Below are 21,787 nucleotides of genomic sequence, written 5' to 3'. Positions count from 1 at the left end.
CGAGCCAGATGTTCAAAGCTGCACATACCCCACCCGTGACACAAAATATGTATATCCACTGCTCTACAAAATGCTTTCATCATTGTGTTTAATAATTCCTTATTATCTCCAAAGTAAACTTAAATGACAAGTCACTTGCCAAGGCGAAAGAGGAGAATGGCACACGACCGCGGCATGCTTTGTCTGCTGCGCGCTTAGCCTCCGCGTCGCTGTCTATCCTCAGAGAAGTTAGAGTTGTATCACATGTAAACAGGATGACAAACATAGGGACTGATGCAAAAGACAATTTTTTGAACTTTCTATATTATTGGAAGTTATTAGTGTTTAAAATTTGGTTTTCAAAACACAAAAAGAATTGGTTCTTATTTTTTCTTTACTAAAAAAAAAATCTCTTTTTTATTCAGTACAAAGTCTTTTCCTTTCTCTCCCATTCTCACCTTGTACCTGCTCAACTTGTAGGCAGGAGGCCCTCTTATAGGGTAAAATTTGAGGACCACTGTTGCCATAACTACTTCAAAATAGCTTTCCTTCCCTGCAGCCTGCTGTGGCTCCACTGTTGTTTCATACTTGGCCTGAATATTTTACTGTTAGAGTTATCCCTTTGGTATAGAGGATAGAGATTTTTTTTCCTCCAGAAAGCAACTATTTAAAGATACATATATGTCTGGGAGCACAGAGAGGCCTTCCCCAAAGCTGAAAGGGTAAAATATAGAATCATAAATTTATTGAGTGAAGAGTGAGAAGAGGGTTGGTAGCATTGGAGTTGCGGGTGGAGATGGGGAAATAGGAGTGGCTATCAATGGGAGGGAAAGTCCTGGGTTCAGTCTTTACACATTTATTTATTCATGCAGTATTTGTTGAGCATCTACACATGTCAGCTACTATGCTAGGTGGGAGTGGTTCACAGTGACCTCCTTGCCCTCCTGGAATTTGTGGCCATGTTGGGACTGGGGCTGGCCTAGCATAGGTCAAGAAAAGTCTCCTTGAGTTTGGGATTAGCAGATACAAACTACTATATATAAAATAGATAAACAACAAGGTCCTACTGTATAGCACAGGGAACTATATTCAATATGCCGTAATAAACCATAAAAGAAAAGAATATGAAAAAGAATATGTATATATATGTTAAACTGAATCATTGTGCTGTACACCAGAAACTAACACAACATTGTAAATCAACTACACTTCAGTAAAAGGAAGAGAAATGGTACTCATATGTACCAAAGCACAAAGAAGTATCCTGTGATCAAGGAATAGGGAGAGGGCCTGTGTGTGGTGGAAGCTCAGTTGGCAAAGGTAGTTCAAGGTCAGGCTGGAGCCAGATCATGCAAGGCCTTGTAGCCATGCTAAAGATTTTGAACTTCATCAGGAAAACAAAGAGGAGTCATTGAATAGCAGAGGTGTGACAAGATCAGTACATTTTAAGAAGATCCCTCTAGCTGCTGTGTGGGCAATGGATTGACGGTGGTAGGGAAAGCCTGAATGAGAGCACACTTGGAAGTTAGTGCTGGAGTCATGGTGAGGGCTGATGATGGGTTAAACTGGAGCAGAATAGTGGAGAGGGTGGGAAGTGGGGAGATTCAAGGTATGGTCTGAGGGTGGAAACAACATGGACTGAACGTGAGGGATAAAGGAGAGCGTGGTGTCAAGGATACTCTTAAGTTTCTGGTATAAGCAACTTGGTGGAGAGGTGCCAGCTATTGACAGAGGAAAGGCAGATTTGGGGACCTATTAAGTGTGAGATGGTTTGTGCAGAGTTGGTGCAAGGTCTACTGAAACCATGGAACACACCATGATAGTTTCTCTCCCTTTCACTTTCCCTCCCTCCAAATCTTGGTCTCTGTGTCTGTCCAGTAACATTGCCTCATTCCTTCAGAATTTTCCATGGGATGGGTGGAGGATAATGCTAACATTTTTGAGGTCACATCCTTACAGCTCTTGATCCAACAGGAAAGAAAGAGCTTCCCTTCATTTCCAATTCAGAAAGTTTCAGAGAAGGACTCCAGTTGGCTTAGCTCAGGTCACATCCTCTTCTTAGCCAATGGTCAAGAGAACGCAGCACTTAAATTGATCAAGCTTGGGTTCATGTCTCCCCTGTTTGTTTTTTTTTGTGGAGGGGAAAGGGTAGAATACTATAATTGGTAACCTCATCAGCACCTCTGGTGGTTAGAGGGTGGGGAGGAGCAGTTCCCCAAAGGGCAGAGACAGTGCTGGGCTGTCAGAACTAACAGATGTTTCCTGCCTCCTAAGCCTTCAGTGTTTCATTCTGCGTTAATCCTGCAGTAATACTGCTATCTAGAAATGCAGAATTTTCCAACTCTGAACTGATGGGGTAGTTAAGGGCCTGGCTATGTTGATGAACTCATTGTAATTTTGAACTATAAAAACAATATATTTATGAAAATTTTGAAGAAAGGAAAAGCATCCACTATTTCACACTGACACCTTTTCATTTTATGCATTCCTTTCCCACATTTATCCTTAAGCATATACCTTTCTATTTTCTCTCCTTGCATGCGGAAATCTCAGTTCCCTGGTCTCAGTTCCCCAACCAGGGATCAAACCCGTGCCCCCTGCAGTGGAAGCGCAGAGTCTTAACCGCTGGACCACCAGGGAAGTCTCTTAATTCATTTGTTTATTATTTTTTAAAATATTTATTTATTTATTTAGGTTGCGCTGGGTCTTAGTTGTGGCAGGCGGCGCCTTAGTTGCAGCTTTCCGGGCTCCTTAGTTGCGGCTTGCCGGCTCCCTAGCTGTGGCATGCGAACTCTTAGTTGTGGCATGCACGTGGGATCTAGCTCCCCGACCAGGGATCCAACCTCTGGCCCCCTGCACTGGGAGCTCGGAGTCCCAACCACTGTGCCACCAGGGAAGTCCCAATTCATTTGTTTAAACATCAATATTTACATGAAAATAACTTGAATATGTAAGTTTGTTGTATTGGTATGCGCTGGGAAACTTGAGGGACAAGCTAGTAACTGTATTGAGAAATATTGCTCGAGCTCTTGTTATGGGCATGGTAGTCTGGAAGCTGATGGAAATACAGACATCATTAAAATCTATTTCTGGCCTTTAAAAGTTCATAATCTCATGACTTTTGATAAAATTAAAGTATTCCTCAATTGTAACTAAAAAGTTATTAAATCAAAAGAGCAATATGGACATTAGAGGATGTAAATACAGTAAAAAAAAAAAGTATCTTGTATCCTTGCATAGGGAAGGGAAAGAAAAGTGAGGGGAGTGGAAGAGGATGGGACAGAAAAGGAGTGAAAAGGCTGGGGAAAGCAGGGCAGTAAGGCCTCTAAACTGTGGTTAGTGTCACCCCATGCAATTGTTAAGTTAAATGTTGAAAGTGAGACCACACTTGAAGACACGCGTCCCTTTAAAAGGGAAGGTGGGTGTTCAGAGCAATTCTCATTTTGCCTAAAAGGGGCTTTTTCTCTCTGTACTCTCTCCAGACAGAGGCATATTAGCAGACATAGTCAGACTTTCTATAGAAACATTTTAATCAAGGGCACCCTTCTCCCCAGAAAAATGCACTCACTGCCAATACAAACGGTATTCTAAGTTTAACCCACAGAGGACCATCCCTGGGCTCTCTGGGCTCGGTGGATCCAGGTTAGGCCCCAGTTCAAGAGTGGGCCTAACTGCTTCAAAGGTAGCAATACTCCCAGCTCCAAGACTCAGGAAGACCACACCTCTAAATGTTTTGCAACCTCGTCCATTTCAGATTTTTCAGGGGTCCTGGGTAAATCGGTCTCACCAAGGATTCCGCCCCATCTGGCTGCTCCCATTTTTAAACACAGACCCGTGCGTGGGAGAGGCCATTATTTTTACGGGATCACGGTGATTCTGGAGCAGCTAGGGACAGGCAGAGTTGCTTTACCACAACGCCGGGTCCATCCTTAGCGCGGGCTCCGCCCTCAGGCCGCCTCCTCATCCGAGCCCCCGCCCCTCCTCCCCTGCCAACCCTCGACCCGCTCCACCCCTTTGCTCTGAGAGCCGCTCGGCCACTACCGGCGACCGGGTTCCACCCGCCCATCTCGTGGCTCCGCCCCGGGGTCACTGGTACCGCCCCCTTCCGAGGGGCCCGATGAGCGTGCCTGAGCACTTCCCAGCCCCCCGCTCAACTGGAATCCCCGCCTTCTGGCTGAGTTAACCAATGACAGCCACAGGGTGTTCCTGGCCACGCCCACAACATCATCAGGTCACGCCCCCGGCGCGCGGCCACCCCGGGGCGTTGCCGTGGCCGCGCCTCCGCCGCCCGAGCGGAGCCAGATGCCGCCCCCTCCGCCGGTCCCTCCCCCGGCGGCCTGGCGCCTCCCTCCCTCCCCGCCGCGGTGACTCACTGAGCGGGAGGCGGAGGCTGAGGCGGCCGTTCCCGCTGCTGCTGCCGTTGCTGCTGCTGCTGCTGCCGCCGCGGCTGCTCGGGCTGTGCGCGCCCCGGAACAGGCCGCCGCGCGCCGCTCTCGGACCCGCAGCCCCCGCCCGCCCGGCCGGGTCGGGCGGCCCAGGTAAGCGCCGAGGCCGGCCCTCGCCCGCAGCCCCTGGGCCCGCGCCGCGCCGGGGCTCGGGGGAGTCGCCGGCCCTTTGTCTCTCGGGGAGGGGCCGTGGAGGGCGCCCCCGACCCCGCTCGGACCCACCGGCCGGACCCCCGGCACGGCGCCCTGGTCTGGGCCGGGCCTCCTGCCCCACCTGGCCCCCGCTTCTCCTGCCGCTCGCCGCCCCCGCCCCCGCGGCAGACCACCATCCAGCGGTCCTCAACCCCCCTTACCCCGGGGGTCGCCTCCACAGGTGTCCGAGCCATCCACTCTGTTGCTCACCCCACCGCGTCGGCGGGGTTGTCACCGTCTATCGGCACTCCAGGTCCCGTGCCCTCTTGTCTTCCCTCACCTGCGCCCTGCTCTCAGCATCCTGACCCTCTGTATAGAGCCCTCCCATATTTTCCCAAACTAAATGCTGCCAAGGTCTGGTCACTGGGCCACGGTTCCTCTCCCTAGTCTGGTTGAACTGTCTTGTCCCCATCCCACCTCTCCTAGTGAGTGTTCCTAGACGGTGCACGTTGTAGGCATAGGTCTCACCTGTATGGCAGGCGTGTGTATGTGAACCTGCAAGTTTAACCACTCAGAGCCCCAGACTGCACTTCTCGCCTCCTTTCCATCATCCCCACCCCGACCACTTTCCTTTCTCTTGAACCTGGTAACCGAGGCACTTAGGTCTGATACCCAACCTCTGTTAGGCCCCGCGTGCCTGCCTCTCTCGTGTGTGCTGAACTTGTCTGAGCAGTACCTGCTGTCAGGTTAGCCCCTGGGAAGGCCCAGGAGGCCTGTGTTGGCCGCAGATGAAGAGTTTTATGAATAATGAGATGTGAGGCTGGCAGCACCTCCTATCTGAGGATCTAAGTACACTATAGCTGTTAATTACTTTGTCTCCTGTCACTCACACTACTTAGGGAAGTGTGCCTGGCCGACGGCTGGGTAAATTGAGGCACAGGCTGTGTGGGCAAGGGACCTGGAGGCAAGTCAGAGTTTGTCCTGTGGTTCTGCTCCCAAGTGTCTTGGCTCTTAGCTCCCTGCTACAACTACTGGGCTCTGGTTCCTGGCTTTAGACTCTAAGTGATACTGATCTCTTGGGCCATTAAAGTGTCCAGAGAGACCAAGTTTCCTTTGATTTAAAGCAGGACTTTGAATTATAAATAAAGGTGCTGGCTGTTAAATGCCAGTGTGTCATTCATGGTTTCCTGGTGGAGTGAGTGGTCCTTGTGTATGTGTCAGGCAGCATTCCAAGCACCGGGGGCTACAGTGGTGAAGAGAGACACAGCCCCTGCCCTCCTGTAGCTGACCTTCTGAAGAGGAGGGATTAAACAAGTTAAGTGGACAAAATAATTTTAGTCATGGTAAGTGCTGTGAAGGTGGGAAGAGCCAGTTTAGATTTTATTCCAAGTGCAGTTAGAAACCACTGGAGGATTTTAAGTAAAGAGGTGATAAGATCATTCTGGCTGCTATATTGAGGCTGGATTGTAAGGAGCAGGGGTAAGAGCAGGGATACTAATTGGGAGACAGACTATTGCCGCTGCCGGGCAAGGGATGATGGTGGCTTGGACCAGAGTAGGGGTAGCAGAAGTGAAGAGGTAAAACCAGTCTGCTCCCCCTGAGAGAGGCTGAGAGCTTTAAAGCAAAACTTCAGGGAACACCAACTTCGATTTATACGTCTGGCAGAGAATTTCTAGACCTGACCATGCTCAGGTTTAGCTCAGCAAACCTTGCTCAGCACCTGCTGTGGGCCAGGTACTGTGCTAAACTCTAGAGATACTGATGTGAACAGGGTGAATAGGGAACCGTCTCCACGTTCTAACAAGGTGCTCACAGAAACGTCACCCACCCCCTCCTTGAGGGAAGAGGGTTTGTAGGCTTAAAAATCAGTTCGAGGTGGAGGAGGGCAGAACACACTGGGCTTCATTCCCACATCCGGCTGCGTTATTTAAATGAGAGCGTTATTGCCCTGCCTCTGCTGTAAGATGTTGCCCAAAGATATTGGGACTGATCTCATGGTGGGTGGGAGAACAGCTCAGTGGCCATGAACTTGAACCATTAACCAGAATAAAACTTGATCTCCACGCTGCTCCAAGTCTGTGCTGTCAGAACATGTCCGAGCTAAAGGACCGTGGGTCCGGGCCCCTCTTACAGTTGGGCACCTGTGGTCCCTAGAGAGTAACTCTCTTGAAATCCCGTAGCAGTTTGTACATTTGCTGACGGCACCCGTCACTTTCTACGTCTCTTTCAGCTTCATGTGCACTTGCATGACCCTAAGCTTTCTGAGGCCAGGGTCTCTATTGGATTCAGCTTTTCCATCCCTCACAGCATCTAGATCCTCCCCCGAAAGTACACTCATCAAGTACCGGTTGACTTGCCTGGGTGTCTCACAGCACCTAGAACTAGAGCCCAGGAATCCTGACCCTGTCCATGTCTTTTCATTAGATTCCTCCTCAACCAGAGTGCACCATGGGGGTGAACCCAGCAGACTCCGTGTCACTGAGCTCACAGCCCTTCCTTGATGGGTCTCCTCTGTCTCCAGCTCTGCCTACAAGGAACAGCTGCTGAGGGTGCTGACCAAGTAGTTACTTGACACTCGGCAGATAGGAAGCATAGCTCTTAATCAGAGCATGGACTTCCTACCAAGACTATCTGGGTGTGGATCTTGGTTCTGCCATCATGAGCTTTGTGACCTTCAGCAAGTAACTTAACCTCCCTGTGCCTCAGTTTCCCCATCTATAAATATTAATACTTCCTTCATGGAGTTGTTGGGAGGCTTAAATTAAGTAATACCTATTAGATGCTTAGAACAGCACTGAGCACCGTGATGTGGCTTGGTTGAAGTCATAGCTGTTATTTCACCATTATTTATTTATCTGCTTTTTATCTCCCATCAGAATTCAAGCTCTTTTAGGGCAGAGATTTTGTCTTTTTTTTTTTTTTTTTTTGGTCTACAGTTAGACTTTGTAGGCACTCAATAAATATTTCTTAAATTGAATGGCTTATTGAACACCTATTGTGTGCCAGGCACTGTTGTAGATGCTGGGGCTATAGCCAAGAACAAGATCACCAAGTTGTGTGATCTAATGAAGTTTACATTCTAGTGGGAGAGACAGACGGTAAACAAGTATACAAGTGAACAAAATAATGTAGGATGGTGAAAAGAGATGCAGGGAGAATAAAACAAGGCAATGAGATGGAGAGTGCCTGGGTCATAACTTTAGCGAGCTCTGAGGGTGTAACTTTGACTGGAGACCCAGCTGACGGGCAGAGAGGACAGTAGAAGCAAGAAGCCTATGGCGGCTGGAGTTGCTGAGTGAGGAGCTGGTAGGAGTTGGATCTGTGGCCACGGTGAGGAGTTTAGATTTTACTCTTCAATTCTGAGCAGTGGGAAGTCACTGCACAGGAACCTTTCCTGGGGGTGGTCCATCCTTGGAGAAAGACCCGGACACTTGGAAGAGCAGTGAGCAGGCTCTCCTTGTCCTGGGAAGGCTTTTGGAGGGCAGCAGTGTTGCATTTATTCTCCTCAGGTTTCTCATGTCTCTGGCCTAGGTACCCAGGAGATATGGGAGCCATCGGCTAGCTTGAGGAAGGTCCAGGTGTGTGTGTCTGTGTGTCCTGCAGATTCCATCAAGCCATCTTTCTCCCCTGAGTATGTAGGTAATCGGTCAATGTTTCTTGAGTTGAATGAATGAGCATCGCCAGCTCTTAGAATCTTGTCCTGTACAGCGGCTTGTCCTGTGTTCTCTGCATAAGGAAATCTTCGTGTCATGGTAGTGACTCTGGCATAACCTTGGAGTTTTGCTGCTGTTCTTATGTGCATCAAGGACCTCCACACACCTGTATGTCACAGTGTCTTCACAGTGTTTTGTTTTGTTTTGTTTCTTTGGCTGCACCGCTCGGCTTTCAGGGTCTTAGTTCCCTGACCAGGGATTGAACCAGGCCCTCGGCAGTGAGAGCACAAGAGTCCTAACCGCTGGACCGCCAGGGAATTTCCTGTCACAGTGTCTTTTTTTTTTTTAACATCTTTATTGGAGTATAATTGCTTTACAATGGTGTATTAGTTTCTGCTTTATAACAAAGTGAATCAGCTATACATATACATATATCCCCATATCTCTTCCCTCTTGCATCTCCCTCCCTCCCACCCTCCCTATCCCACCCCTCTAGGTGGTCACAAAGCACCTGAGCTGATCTCCCTGTGCTATGCGGTTGCTTCCCACTAGCTATCTATTTTACGTTTGGTAGTGTATATATGTCCATGCCACTCTCTCACTTTGTCACATCTTACCCTTCCCCCTCCCCATATCCTCAAGTCCATTCTCTAGTAGGTCTGTGTCTTTATTCCCGTCTTGCCGCTAGGTTCTTCATGACCTTTTTTTTTTTTTTTCCTTAGGTTCCATATATATGTGTTAGCATACTGTATTTGTTTTTCTCTTTCTGACTTACTTCACTCTGTATGACAGACTCTAACTCCATCCACCTCACTACAAATAACTCCATTTCGTTTCTTTTTATGGCTGAGTAATATTCCATTGTATATATGTGCCACATCTTCTTTATCCATTCATCTGTCGATGGACACTTAGGTTGCTTCCATGTCCTGGCTACTGTAAACAGAGCTGCAATGAACATTTTGGTACATGACTCTTTTTGAATGATGGTTTTCTCAGGGTGTATGTCACAGTGTCTTTGTTGGAAGTGTACCAAGATTGACTGGGCAGCTTTCCTCCCCCCCAACCCCATCCCCATTTCTCCTCCAGCCCCCTGCTGAGTACCACCAGGCCACACTGTCACCTCTGAACACTTCCTGTATCATTATTTGATCTACACTCCTGCACATCACTTGATCCAAGTATGGTGGTACCTAGAAAGCATTGGCTGTCTTTAGTCTGGGCTGAGTGGAGTTGGGAAGCTCAGCAGAAATGGCGTTTCAAACCCAGGAGTTCAACTCACCAGGAATCCAAAGTTGGCCTCTTCAGACTGAGGGCAGTTGGCCAGCCTTTCACATCCTCACTCAGGCATCCCCTTGTCTGTCAGTGTCCGTGATGCCAACCTGCTCTGCTAACCTTGAGAGGCCAGTGAGAGTTGGTAGGAATCAAATAGGACTTTTGTGCTGTAAGTCACTCTCAGGGTTCTGGCGCATTTCGGTGGCCGAATCGGAAATGCTTGTTAGTCACGTGTCGCCTGTCTCCTTGTAAAAACTAAACGCGAAGGGTGCAACCTTTTTCTCTTGTTATTGTTTTTTTTTTTTTTTAATTAAGAGAGTGATATGTACTCATTTAGAAAATGAGAAAATGAATGATGACATTTTCTATACTTTTTCTCATTTAGTCTTCACTGTAGTTTCTGAGATAAGTAGCATTATTACCATTTTGCATATTCAGAAGCTGAGGCCTGGAAAGGTTAAGTACAATAAGCTGTTTGAAGTGAAGATAGTTGGGAACAAAGTCAAGATTCAGACCCAGTCAGTGGGACTCCTGTGTGTGAGTTCTGGGCACCATATTAGATGCTGCCTTTCAGCAGAAACAACAGAGAAGAAAAGACATCTCCCCTAAGCCCAGCGTGGGTGACATTGTGAGGGTGGCCAGAGTTAGCGCACAGGCTGCTGCAAAGGTTTGAATCCTATGCGTTTTCCCTGTCTCATCTGACCTTGGGCAAACTAAGTAACCTCCCTTTGCCTTACTTTCCTCAATTGTAAATGGGGATAATGATCCTTGTGCCTTAATAGCTCCCAGGGGCATTATGATGTTTGGGCCAAAGTGCTTTTGAACTTCTGTTATGAAAGGGCACTGAGCCCCAACTGCTGTTATAGTCTGTTATTAAAGACCTATTATGTTCCTGATCCTCCACAGAGCCTTGTTACAGGGGGAAGACAACAGTCCCCAGAGGGAAGGGTGTCCTTCTGTGGTGGGCATAGCTGGAACAAACATCGTTTTCCTCCTTCCAAAGTTTCTTAAGGATTGAAGGTCATGAAAGTTTCTCCATTTTTCATGTTCGTGTTGTTCTGTAGAAGCTTCTGGAAGCAGGCGTGTAAACTGCATCGTAACAGGTTCGAGGACCATTGATGGCAGGGGAGAGAGGGGGGTTATAGGGGTTGGTTTTAATCCCAGCTGTGATGTCTTTGTAATGTAAACCAAGAACACAGAAATAACAAGAAGTGATGATTATCTTCCATTCATCCTTCCTTTCCTCCTTCCTTCTAATGACTCACTGATTCAAGTAATAAATATTTACTGAACTTTTATTAGGATCTGGGCCCCTGGTAGGCCCTGGGAATACTGTGGTGAGCAGGGTAGAATTAGCTCTTATCATACAAAACTTATAGTCTAGGGCCAAGAGGCTTATTATCTAGTTGGAGTCGTGTGAATAAAGCAAGAACATGTTGGTGAGTGTTCTGAACTCTCAGGAGGAGAGTCAGGATATAATTTCCAGATGTCCACATCAGCCGCATGGGTACCTGCCCTGGACGGACATTACCGTGGAGGGTTGTGTGTGGCTTCCCAGAAGAGCAGGGGAAGAGTTAGTAGATTAGAGCCCTTGTGTGTCACACTTAACAAAAGCTGTGCTAGTGTGGGCATCTGTAGAAACAATTAGCACCTTGGCAGTCCCAGTTAGTAAGAACTACATTTCCACTTAAAAGCTTATTAACCCTTTGTTACCCGAGTTCAAGTCAGGGAAGAATGATCATGGCATTGAGCTCTTTCCACAGTTTTTTAAAAAATAAATTTTATTTATTTATTTATTTATTTATTTATTTATTTATTTATTTATTTTTGGCTGCGTTGGGTCTTTGTTGCTGCGCGCGGGCTTTCTCTAGTTGTGGCGAGCGGGGGCTACTCTTCGTTGCGGTGCGTGGGCTTCTTGTTGCAGTGGCTTCTCCTGTTGCGGAGCATGGGCTCTAGGCATGCGGGTTTCAGTAGTTGTGGCACATGGGCTCCGTAGTTGTGGCGCACGGGCTTAGTTGCTCTGCGGCATGTGGGATCTTCCCGGAGCAGGGCTCGAACCCGTGTCCCCTGCATTGGCAGGTGGATTCTTAACCACTGTGCCACCAGGGAAGTCCCCACAGCTTTCTGAAGTTATGCCATCAATCCAGTGCCTTTCTTATGAGAAGACCATCAGCGCTTGTCTCTCCGGAGTTCCCTCCCTGCCTGACAGGTCTCCCTTGGCCAACTTTGGAAAGCAGGCATACGGCGGCAGGCAGGCTGTGGGGCTGGCTGCATCGGTGCTCTCGGCATGATGCCAGGGACACCTGTGTCTGTGAGCCCCCGTTGGGGTCAGTTTATGCAGAGTGTGGTGGGGGAGGGTTCTTTCTTCCCCAGGTTTGCCCAGCCACAGGCCTCGGGATCCCTCCAAAGAGCGCGGTCAGGGAGGCCCAGCAGTTTCTGCAAAAGCACCCAGTGTTCTTCCACTCGCCCTCAGGCCAGGGCTGGGGTGGAGAGGGCACAGGGCTGGCAGAGGTGCCTGCCCACATCCAGAGTGAGAGGAAGGTGCCAGGACAGGGCTCCGCTCCCGGGCAATGTTACTTTCACCAGCCCCTGCAGTGTCACTGCCTTCCTGGTGCTGACCAGCTGCCCCTTCAGTCTGGAGGGCCTCAGAACCATCCAGCATCCGATCAGGAGGAAAAGGCCGGCCTGGCGAGGAGACCAGGTCACTCAGTGCCCCTGGACTTGTTCATGTGTGGTCGGAGCCCACGGTGATGCCGGTTCAGCTGGGAGAATGTGACCCACTTCCATATCCTCTCCCACGTGGAGAGCTGGGTGGGAGGCTTTTGCAGACCAGCTCCAATTAAGGCTTTTTCAGCCTGAGTATCTCCTGAGTATCCAACCCACATGTTTCCTGCTGCTGGAATCCTGTGGTCCGTATCCCTGAACTGAATAACAACTCCAAAACAGATGAAGTTACCGCCTTGTTGTTCTGCAGTTCTGGCTTCCGCAAGCGGGGCTTCCTTCGGGGGTCAGGGTCCCTTTTGGATTCAGACACCTTTCACAGTGTGGGCCTTGTTCTTGTTCACAGTGTGCCACCCTTGTTCTTCCGGCTAAATCACCTGGCAAACCAGGGGCCGAGTTTCCAAAGAGATGGGTTAGCCTTGACCTCCCTGCCCAGACCAAGGTCTCCCCGCCCCCTGCCCCAGGCAGCCCTGGCTTCCGACCGATCCATCCTGACCCTTGTCCTCACAGTATGTCCTTCTGCTGCAGGAATATGAACTAAAATGTGTTTCGGACCCTCTAGGTTTCTTCCATTCTCTCCAGGTAGAGGACATTTGAATGATTTTCCATTTATAATTTTATGTTTCTCATGCGGCGGGGCTGGGGGGAGCGGGGGGTGGAGGAAGACAGTTTAAACACACGAGGCTGTGGGTGCTGCCAAGATAATCTGGAGATTTTTTTTTTTTTTTTAATTTTTATTTATTTATTTTTGGCTGTGTTGGGTCTTCGTTTCTGTGCGAGGGCTTTCTCTAGTTACGGCGAGCGGGGGCCACTCTTCATCGCGGTGCGCGGGCCTCTCACTATCGCGGCCTCTCTTGTTGCGGAGCACAGGCTCCAGACGCGCAGGCTCAGCAGTTGTGACTCACGGGCCTAGTTGCTCTGCGGCATGTGGGATCTTCCCAGACCAGGGCTCGAACCCGTGTCCCCTGAATTGGCAGGCAGATTCTCAACCACTCCGCCACCAGGGAAGCCCCGGCCGGCAGATTCTTAACCACTGCGCCACCAAGGAAGCCCAATTTTTTTTTATTTTTTTTGGTTGCAGGAGCTCAGTTCCCCGACCAGGGATTGAACCTGGGCCACAGCAGTGAAAGTACCGAATCTTCTTTTTTTAAATTTAATTATTTGGCTGCTCCAGGTCTTAGTTGCGGCACGTGGGATCTTTAGTTGCGGCATGCATGCGGGATCTTAGTTCCCTGACCAGGAATGGAACTCAGGCTCCCTGCATTGGGAGCATGGAGTCTTAGCCACTGAACGGCCAGGGAAGTCCCGAAAGTGCCAAATCTTAACCACTAGAGCACCAGGGAACTCCCTCTCTTTCATTGCTATTAAGAAGCAGTATTTTCCTACATGTATCTTTATGCTTTTGTCTGTTTATAGGATAAATCCCTACAGTCTTAGTTGCTACAGCAAAGGGTGCATGTGTTTAAATGTTTAGTATTTTGCCAGGTTGCCCTCCATGGACTTGGTGACCTTTTATGTGCCCACCAAAATTGTGCAAGAACACCTGTTTTCCCCCATACCTTGGCAGAAATTGATTTGTTGCTAATCTGATAGGTGAGAAGTGGTATATCATAGTTTTAATTTGTATTTCCTGATAAGGAAATAGAGCATCATTTCACATCATTAAGAGCAATCTGTTATGTCATTTGCCCATTTCTTTCTTGGGTTGGCAGTCTTCTTCTTGTTGATCTACAGGTGTTCTTTATATATTAAGGCAGTTTGTCCCATGGCTGTGATATTTGTTGCACGTATTTCCCCAATTTGTCATTGTTCTTTCGATTATATTGTTTTATCCATGTAGAGTTTTGATTTTTATGTAATCAGATTTTAACATCTTTTATTTTGTAACTTACAGATTTCATTTCGTATTATTTCCTTCTCCCACTGTTTTCTTTTAATATACTTACTATTTTGTACTTTTAAAACTTCGCTCCATAACTGAGTGATCCACAAACCCAGCCTCACCAGAAGCGGGGCAGGTTGGCATTGTGTGCCTCCAGTGGGATGTGGACAACGTCAGCTACAATTGTTTCTCACCAAAATGTTTACCCTTACTCCAATTCTAAGGACAACCAGACTAATAGTCAATGGTCCTGGACTCTAAAAAAATGTTAATGTTGTGATAGACAACGAAAAGCTAGTGAACACTCTAGGCTAAGGGAGAGGAAAGAGCTTGGGAACCTAGTGAAGTTGAGATCTTCAGTTGGATCCTAGATTAAAAACCGGTGCAGGCCAAAGTGAGGGGCGTGGTTGGGAAATTTGGATGTGGGCTGTACATCAGAGAACACTGCTGGGTCACTAGTAAACTCCTTGGGGCTGATAATAGTATTAGAATAATGTCAGAGCATGGCCTTAGGAGATGCAAAGTATCTGATACCTGCAACTCACCGTTTTTTGTTTTTTTTTTTAATGGCAGCTCTTCAGCTTTCTTTTTTTTTTTTTAATAAATTTATTTTTGGGGCTTCCCTGGTGGCGCAGTGGTTGAGAATCTGCCTGCCAATGCAGGGGACATGGGTTCGAGCCCTGGTCTGGGAAGATCCCACATGCCGCGGAGCAACTGGGCCCGTGAGCCACAATTGCTGAGCCTGCGCGTCTGGAGCCTGTGCTCCGCAACAAGAGAGGCCGTGATAGTGAGAGGCCCGCGCACCGCGATGAAGAGTGGCCCTCGCTCGCCGCAACTAGAGAAAGCCCTCGCACAGAAACGAAGACCCAACGCAGCCATAAATAAATAAATAAAATTTTTAAAATATTTATTTTTGGCTGTATTGGGTCTTCGTTGCTGTGCGCGGGCTTTCTCTAGTTGCGGCGAGCGGGGGCCACTCTTCATTGCGGTGCGCGGGCTTCTCATTGCGGCGGCCTCCTTATTGCGGCGGCCTCTCTTGTTGCGGAGCAGAGGCTCTAGGAGCACGGGCTTCAGTAGTTGTGGCTTGCGGCTCTAGAGCGCAGGCTCAGTAGTTGTGGCGCATGGGCTTAGTTGCTTCGTGGCATGTGGGATCTTCCCAGACCAGGGCTCAAACCCGTGTCCCCTGCATTGGCAGGCGGATTCTTAACCACTGCACCACCAGGGAAGCCCACAACTTGCTTTCAAATCGCTCAGGAAAAGAAGCAGAAGACAAACCTACATCTACCCACAGTGCGGGGAGGCATGAGACAAATGTGACAAAATGTTAACAACTGGTGACTCTAGGGGCAGGGTATTGGGATGTTCCTTGCACTGTTCTTTCAGCTTTTATGTGACTTTGAAAATTTTCGAAATAAGAAGGTGAGGAGAAAAGAGCAACAACAGCTTTGTTCCATCTGCAGTTTGTTTGGGTTGCAGTTCCCTTGGCTTTGCCTGGCTCTCCTGGGTTACTGTCCTGATTCCCGGTTTCTTTCTCCTTCTGTACAGCATGCACAGTTCTCTGTTTCCATTTCTCCTAGGAACTTCTTCTGTTTTTTGGCTGCATTGGGTCTTCGTTGCCGCGCGCGGGATTTCTATAGTTGTGGCAAGCGGGAGCTACTCTTCGTTGCAGTGCGCAAGCTTCTCATTGCGGTGGCTTCTCTTGCTGCAGAGCACGGGCTCTAGGCGCACAGGCTTCAGTAGATGTGGCACACGGGCTCAGTAGTTGTGGCTCATGGGGTCTAGAGTGCAGGCTCGGTAGTTGTGGCACACGGGCTTAGTTGCTCCGCGGTATGTGGGATCTTCCGGACCGGATCGAACCCGTGTCCCCTGCATTGGCATGCGGATTCTTAACCACTGTGCCACCAGGGAAGTCCTGGAACTTCTTTTTTGGGTGAGTTATTCTATTTTGGACTTGGAAGTCTTATGACTATCTTTTTGGCAGACTTACATGACTTTTCTAGAAGCAGGTAAGAACCAGTGTGCACTGGTGCCTATATTTTCTGTTTTTGTTTTGTTTTAACATTGTGTCATGTGCTCCAAGTAAATTTGCAAGGAAGTTTAGTTCTCTGAGACTTAAAGTCTTAATCCTCAGGAATACCATCAAACTAATGTGTAGTGTAACTAACCTCTCTCTCCCTAACCTCCATATAAGCTTTTTCCTCTCAGCTGAGAGTTTTTGCAAGAGGTCAGATTTTGCTTGCATTCTGTGGATATGGGCTTGTGAAAGGTCCTGGGTTTCATTTTATGAAATTTGACAGTCTGGGGATTTGAATAGCTGGCCTGTAAAACCAGGAGTCTTTTTGCCAGGGGAGCACTCGCAGGCCACTTTTGCTGGGAGCTTCTTCTCCCTCTCTGTGACTTGGTGACTAATGGTTTCGTGGCTTTGGGGGTGGAGGATGTCATTACAAATGGATGATGGGGCTTTGGCTTCTGCACTGGATTATCTGGGCGTGCTGAGTGGGTGGGGAGCAGAATATGCCACCCCAAAATATACCACTTTGGCATATTGATTATTTTGAATTATAGTTTCTTGAGAAACAACCAGTGCAAGAAGGGCGCTCTGACCCTCCTTTATCTCCCTGAAAGCAGCAAATAAATCTCCCATGTGAAAGGTACCTTCCCTGTACCAGGGGGTAGAAGGCATCCTTATCACCAGAGACAGGAGATTCAAGGCTGAGAAGGCTGTATAAACAAACCCTGTTACTTCCTCACTAATTTACTACCCCAAGCCCAAACTTCTTTGTCTTGTCAATTCTTCACAAATTTATCGTTTCTTTGTCTAAAAGATATAAAAGATGCCTGCTCTGGTCACTTCTTCAAGCCACATATCTTTGGGGCTCTCATACGTATGAAATTAAGTTTGTTTTTCTCTTGTTAATGTCTCCTGTCAATTTAATTATTAGACCAACCAAAGACCTTAAAGGGAAGAAGGGAAAAGTTTTCCTCCCCTACACTGGTCTGGGTGTTTGTGTCCAGCCCATTGGGATTGGGGGTAGTTTCTTTCTTAGAGCTTTCACACAGGCCCCTAAGGCCTCCCATCCATTTCTGTCCACTCTCCTGAGCTTTTCCACAGTGGCCCTGGCCCTGAGCAGGTGAGTGTGGGTGGATTCCTGCTGTTTGGGACGCTGTGTTTTCCCATCTCCTCAGAGCCTGTGCATTTTCCCTGATCATCCCTCCCTTCCCCTCCAGCCTCCGGCGTCCTTGTCTCCAGACTGGATGAGTTTTGTGACCCATCAGAAGTTCTCATCTTCATGCTACTTCCCCAGCAAGTTAATGGAATGAACACATGTAGACTCTGAAGTTGCCTCTGTTGAAAATCTGTTTTATTTTGATTATTAGCTTGTTAAACATTTAGGGAGGAAGGAAACTGAGTGTTCAGCAGCCTCTTAGGGGGAGGTTTCCTTCTTCCTTGGATTATTTTTTGTTCTGAGGTGGCTGGAGGGAAAGGAGAGGGAAGGTCACGGCCTGTGTCACGGAGCAGAAGCAGTTATCCAAACAAACAAACGGTGTGGCTTATGTGACATGAGGGTGTAATGAATGCTTGCAGTGTATTACAATAGTGTGGATATGTTTTCGAGGTAAACAAACATAGCTTTATTTTTATGCAAATTAGCACATACCTGTATGCTGAAAGCCTATAGGAAAGAGGAGGCAGTAATCCTAAAACTTATGTTCTTAAGAGTTTATAAGAAGTTTCGCCCAGGAGGCCAGACCTGGGGCCTCTCAGCTGGGTCCTGAGGACAGCCATCCCCAGAGCTGGGCAGTGAGGAGGGGGCTGGCTTCGGAGGCCACCCCAGGGAGACTGAGCCCTCGCCCTGCAAGCAACCCAATTGGTTTCATGACCTAATTCTCGCAACAGGAAGCTGGAGGTCTTTCTGGCCCCATTCTGAGGGGATGCAGTGAGCCTGGTCCGGGAAACTTTTTTATTTGAACCGATTATAGGAGACTTCAACAGAGGGAAGGGTTGGAGGGAGAGTGGGGGCAAAGGCAGAAGGGCTGGAGAGGGCGGTGGTTCTTGCCAGCCCAGCCTGCTGGCAGGCATCGAAAGACCTGGGCCGCCTTGTCTGGGCCTGCCCCTGAGAACAAGGCTTGTCCCCTTCGGCAGGAGGCTGGTGTGAACGAGCCCATGTGGCTCTGAGTGAAGGGACCTTATGTAGCTCCTGATAAATAAATAGCACTGTGTCAGTTTTTCCCCTTCCTCTTTAAAAATAAAAAACAGCCCCGCCACCAAAAAACAACAACTTTTAAATTTCCCAATTTAATTAACGTTTTAAATGGTGACCCTGCAAGAGTTGGCATAGCTGTGGGCAGTGGGGTTGATGGAGCTTCCGTGGGTTGAAATTTCCATTCTGGCCTCTTTCTCTGGAGGTGACCCAAGGTCTGTGAAACCTGGCCAGGCTCCTTCCCTGGGATTATTAGGCTTGGAACTGGTCCTTCCGGCCCAAATTTGACTTCAGCCCGATCCCTAAGAAGACTGACCAGCAATGCAAATTGAGTTTTCCCTTTGGGGGGGGGGTGGTGGTAGGTTGTCAGCACGCTGGGGGCATCTCAGATGTTGATCTAGGTCACAGGAGAGAAAAAGTGTCCTTCTGCCACCAGCCTGCACAGGTGAGCTGTTGACACTGCCAGGTGCTCAGCCCGCGGTGAAGGTCGTCCAGCTTGAGAGAGCCTGCCCAGGAGTGGGAGGTGGTGCTTGCACCCGCTCGAGAGCCGAGAGCCGAGAGCGCCTGCCCTTACATCCACTCATAAATAGACAAGGGCTCTGGAGTCTGCATTACCCACCCCCTTGGAACCTGCAAGAGGCCAAAGGTCAGACTGAATCAGAGGAAAATCCGGAGCCGGATTTTGTAGGCGCACTGGTTCCTGATTTCAGGTCTCAGGCTCCGGCTTGGCCAGGTTCCAGGGCTCCAGCTGTTCTCTGTGAAGGAAAAAAGAATCTCTTTTTAAATTAGGTCAGAAGATGCCTTTCTTTCCTTCTGTCCTTGTCCCCCTACTGTGCAGGGATAAAACCACCACCTGCACGTCCCTTGGTCAGAACTACAGAGCTTTAGGACTTCGCCCGGGATCGGAGTGTCCCAGTGCAGCCGAGGAAACTTCCCCCGGCTCTGCGTTCCCTTCCTGTTTGCCTTGTGCTGGCTGAACCGCAGAGGCTGTCAGAGCAGGCCTGCCAGGTACTCTTGCTTAGCTGTAAAAAGGACTTGAAGAGACAGTGAGATCTGGGTAACCTTTTCTACCAATCAGGCCAAAATCACAGGATAAAATTTTTCTTTAACCAGAAGTTTTTGTATTTATTATTATTATTGGCCGTGCCACATGTGGGATCTTAGTTCCCTGACCCAGGATCGAACCCGGGCCCCCTGCAGTGGAAGCGCAGAGTCTTAACCACTGGACCACCAGGGAAGTCCCCAGAAGTTTTAAACAGACGCCTTTTACCAATCCAGTTACATCAACATTTATAGTCTGTACATGCAGGCTCCTTCAGTTCCTTGATGTCTTAGGTTCTCTGAGGTGAGGACATTCTGAGGCTGGGGGCTTCCTTCGTGGTTCCCAGGTGAATCTGAAATCTGTTCATTCACTTAACTGTGCATGGGACTCCAGATGTGACTGACAGCAGCAGGAACCCACCAGATTCCTCAGCACAGAGCCTACGGTCTTCAGGCTTTTCGAGGGTCCACAAAAATACTGGAGACCTGAAAAGAAAAAGTATCCGCTCCCTCTACTCATAGGAGTTATATGAGAATTCTATTTAATGAGAGATATGGGTCCATTTTATTATTTATTTATTTATTTGGCTGCACCGTGTCTTAGCTGTGACATGCAGGATCTTTAGTTGCGGCATGCGGGATCTAGTTCCCTGACCAGGGACCGCACCTGGGCCCCCTGCATGGGGCGCGCGCGGAGTCTTAACCACTGGACCGCCAGGGAGGTCCCTGGGTCCGTTGTCATATGTCTGTGAGAATGAGGCTGCCTGGGCCCACGAAGGACTTAAACCACCCTGTGGCCTGCCCTCAGAGAGCTTCCAGTTTGGAGGTGGAGATAGAGGCACAGACACCCAGGTGCAGTGCTTGGGCAGTGCTTTGAGTAGAGGAAATTTGGGTGAGTGTGCAAACACAGGCTTCAAAAAGGTAACGATCGAACAGTGAACAGTAAATAGGGAGGAGCATTCTAGGCTGAGGGTACAGCAGATGTGAAGGCCGGAGGTGCTGAAGGAGCCTGGTGCAAGTGGTGACGAAGGTGGCCACCCGGCAGGGCTCCCCATCCTCGGCGCTGTGGGCGTGGGGCTGGGGGGACGGGGCGCGTCCTGTGCACTGTCGGTGGTTCTTCCTGGGAGCATCCTCCCAGTGTGACAATCGAAACTCCTCCTTTCTCCAGACATTGCCAAATGCCCCCATCTGAGAACCAGCGCCAAGCAGGGACCGTGGTGGATGGCCAGGGGCTGCCTGCGCGCCCCTGCCCGAGGGTGCAGTGGAGGGAGCCCCTTCCTGTCCAGCGTGCAGGTCTGTGCCTGCCCCCGTGTCCTCTGGTTTGTGTGACGCTCTATGTGCAAGAGTGGCTGGCAGGCTCTCTCCGAGGGGAGTCAGGCCGCGGAAAGGAGGGTGCACCCCGAAGCCCCCCTTCCCAGGCTGACTGTGGTTTTCTGTGCTGATGCCTTTCCCCCTGTTGTCTGGGCAGCCAGGCAGGGTGGCTGCGCTCTGGATGTTGGGCTGTTTTGAATGATGTCACGTGGATTTGATTTTAATGCTTCGAGAAGTTCACCGAAGGGCCTTCCTCAGAGCGGCTCACACCTGGAAGAGAAAGTGCCCTGTTGCTGTGAAGGGGCAGGTGGCAGCTCTGAGGTAGGAGGTGTTGGGAAGGTGGGTGTTGAGAGTTCCAGAATCTCCTGTGCAGCAGACCTGTGGCTGGGGAGGAGGGCCTGTTGGTGTCTGGGCTTCCCAGCTCCTCCGCCCCGGATGAGGGCCGCCCTGGGGCCTCCAGAGCAACTGCAGCCTCTCCTGCTGCGACCCCACTTCCCAGGGGCTTTTTAACGTTTTCCTGACCTTTAATTTTGATTTCAAATCTACAGAAAACTTGGAATAGTGCAGTGAACACACCTGTGCCCTTTACCTGGATTCACCAGTGTTAACCTTTGCTGTATTTGCTCACGCACTGTCTCTGTTCATACTCACACTCACACATACTCACACACATTTCCGCATACACACACACACACACTCTAACACAAACACATGCATATACACATACACGCTCACACACATATACACACACGCTCACACACATGTACACATACACACACATAAACACACACACTCTAACACAAACACATGCATATACACATACACGCTCACACACATTTACACATACACACATACACATATATACACATACACATAAACACACACACTCTAACACAAACACATGCATATACACATACACGCTCACACACACATACACATACACACATAAACACACATATGCATATACACATACTAACACAAACACATACATATACACACTCACACGTACACACACATATACACATACACATATATACACATACACACATAAACACATACTAACACATACAAATACACACATACACACATACACACATGCATTTACACACATACATAAACACACACACATATACATACACATACACA

The 21,787-nt window shown here is 48.9% G+C and overlaps 1 protein-coding gene across 2 annotated transcripts in view; it reads left to right on the top strand.

Moving 5' to 3' along the window:
- The first annotated feature begins 4,364 nt into the window (after positions 1 to 4,364).
- Positions 4,365 to 21,787, top strand: part of CTNNBIP1 (catenin beta interacting protein 1) — a 51,484-nt gene continuing 34,061 nt past the window's right edge. For both annotated transcript variants that reach the window (XM_068538844.1, XM_068538843.1), the window contains exon 1: positions 4,365 to 4,517. The gene's annotated coding sequence lies outside the window, so the exon portion shown is untranslated. The remainder of the gene's footprint in view (positions 4,518 to 21,787) is intronic.

Source organism: Eschrichtius robustus, chromosome 3, assembly GCF_028021215.1.
Source record: "Eschrichtius robustus isolate mEscRob2 chromosome 3, mEscRob2.pri, whole genome shotgun sequence".
Taxonomy (NCBI): Eukaryota; Metazoa; Chordata; class Mammalia; order Artiodactyla; family Eschrichtiidae; genus Eschrichtius; species Eschrichtius robustus.
The sequence above is the reverse complement of the archived record's forward strand: the minus strand, read 5'-3'. Positions and strand labels throughout refer to the sequence as shown.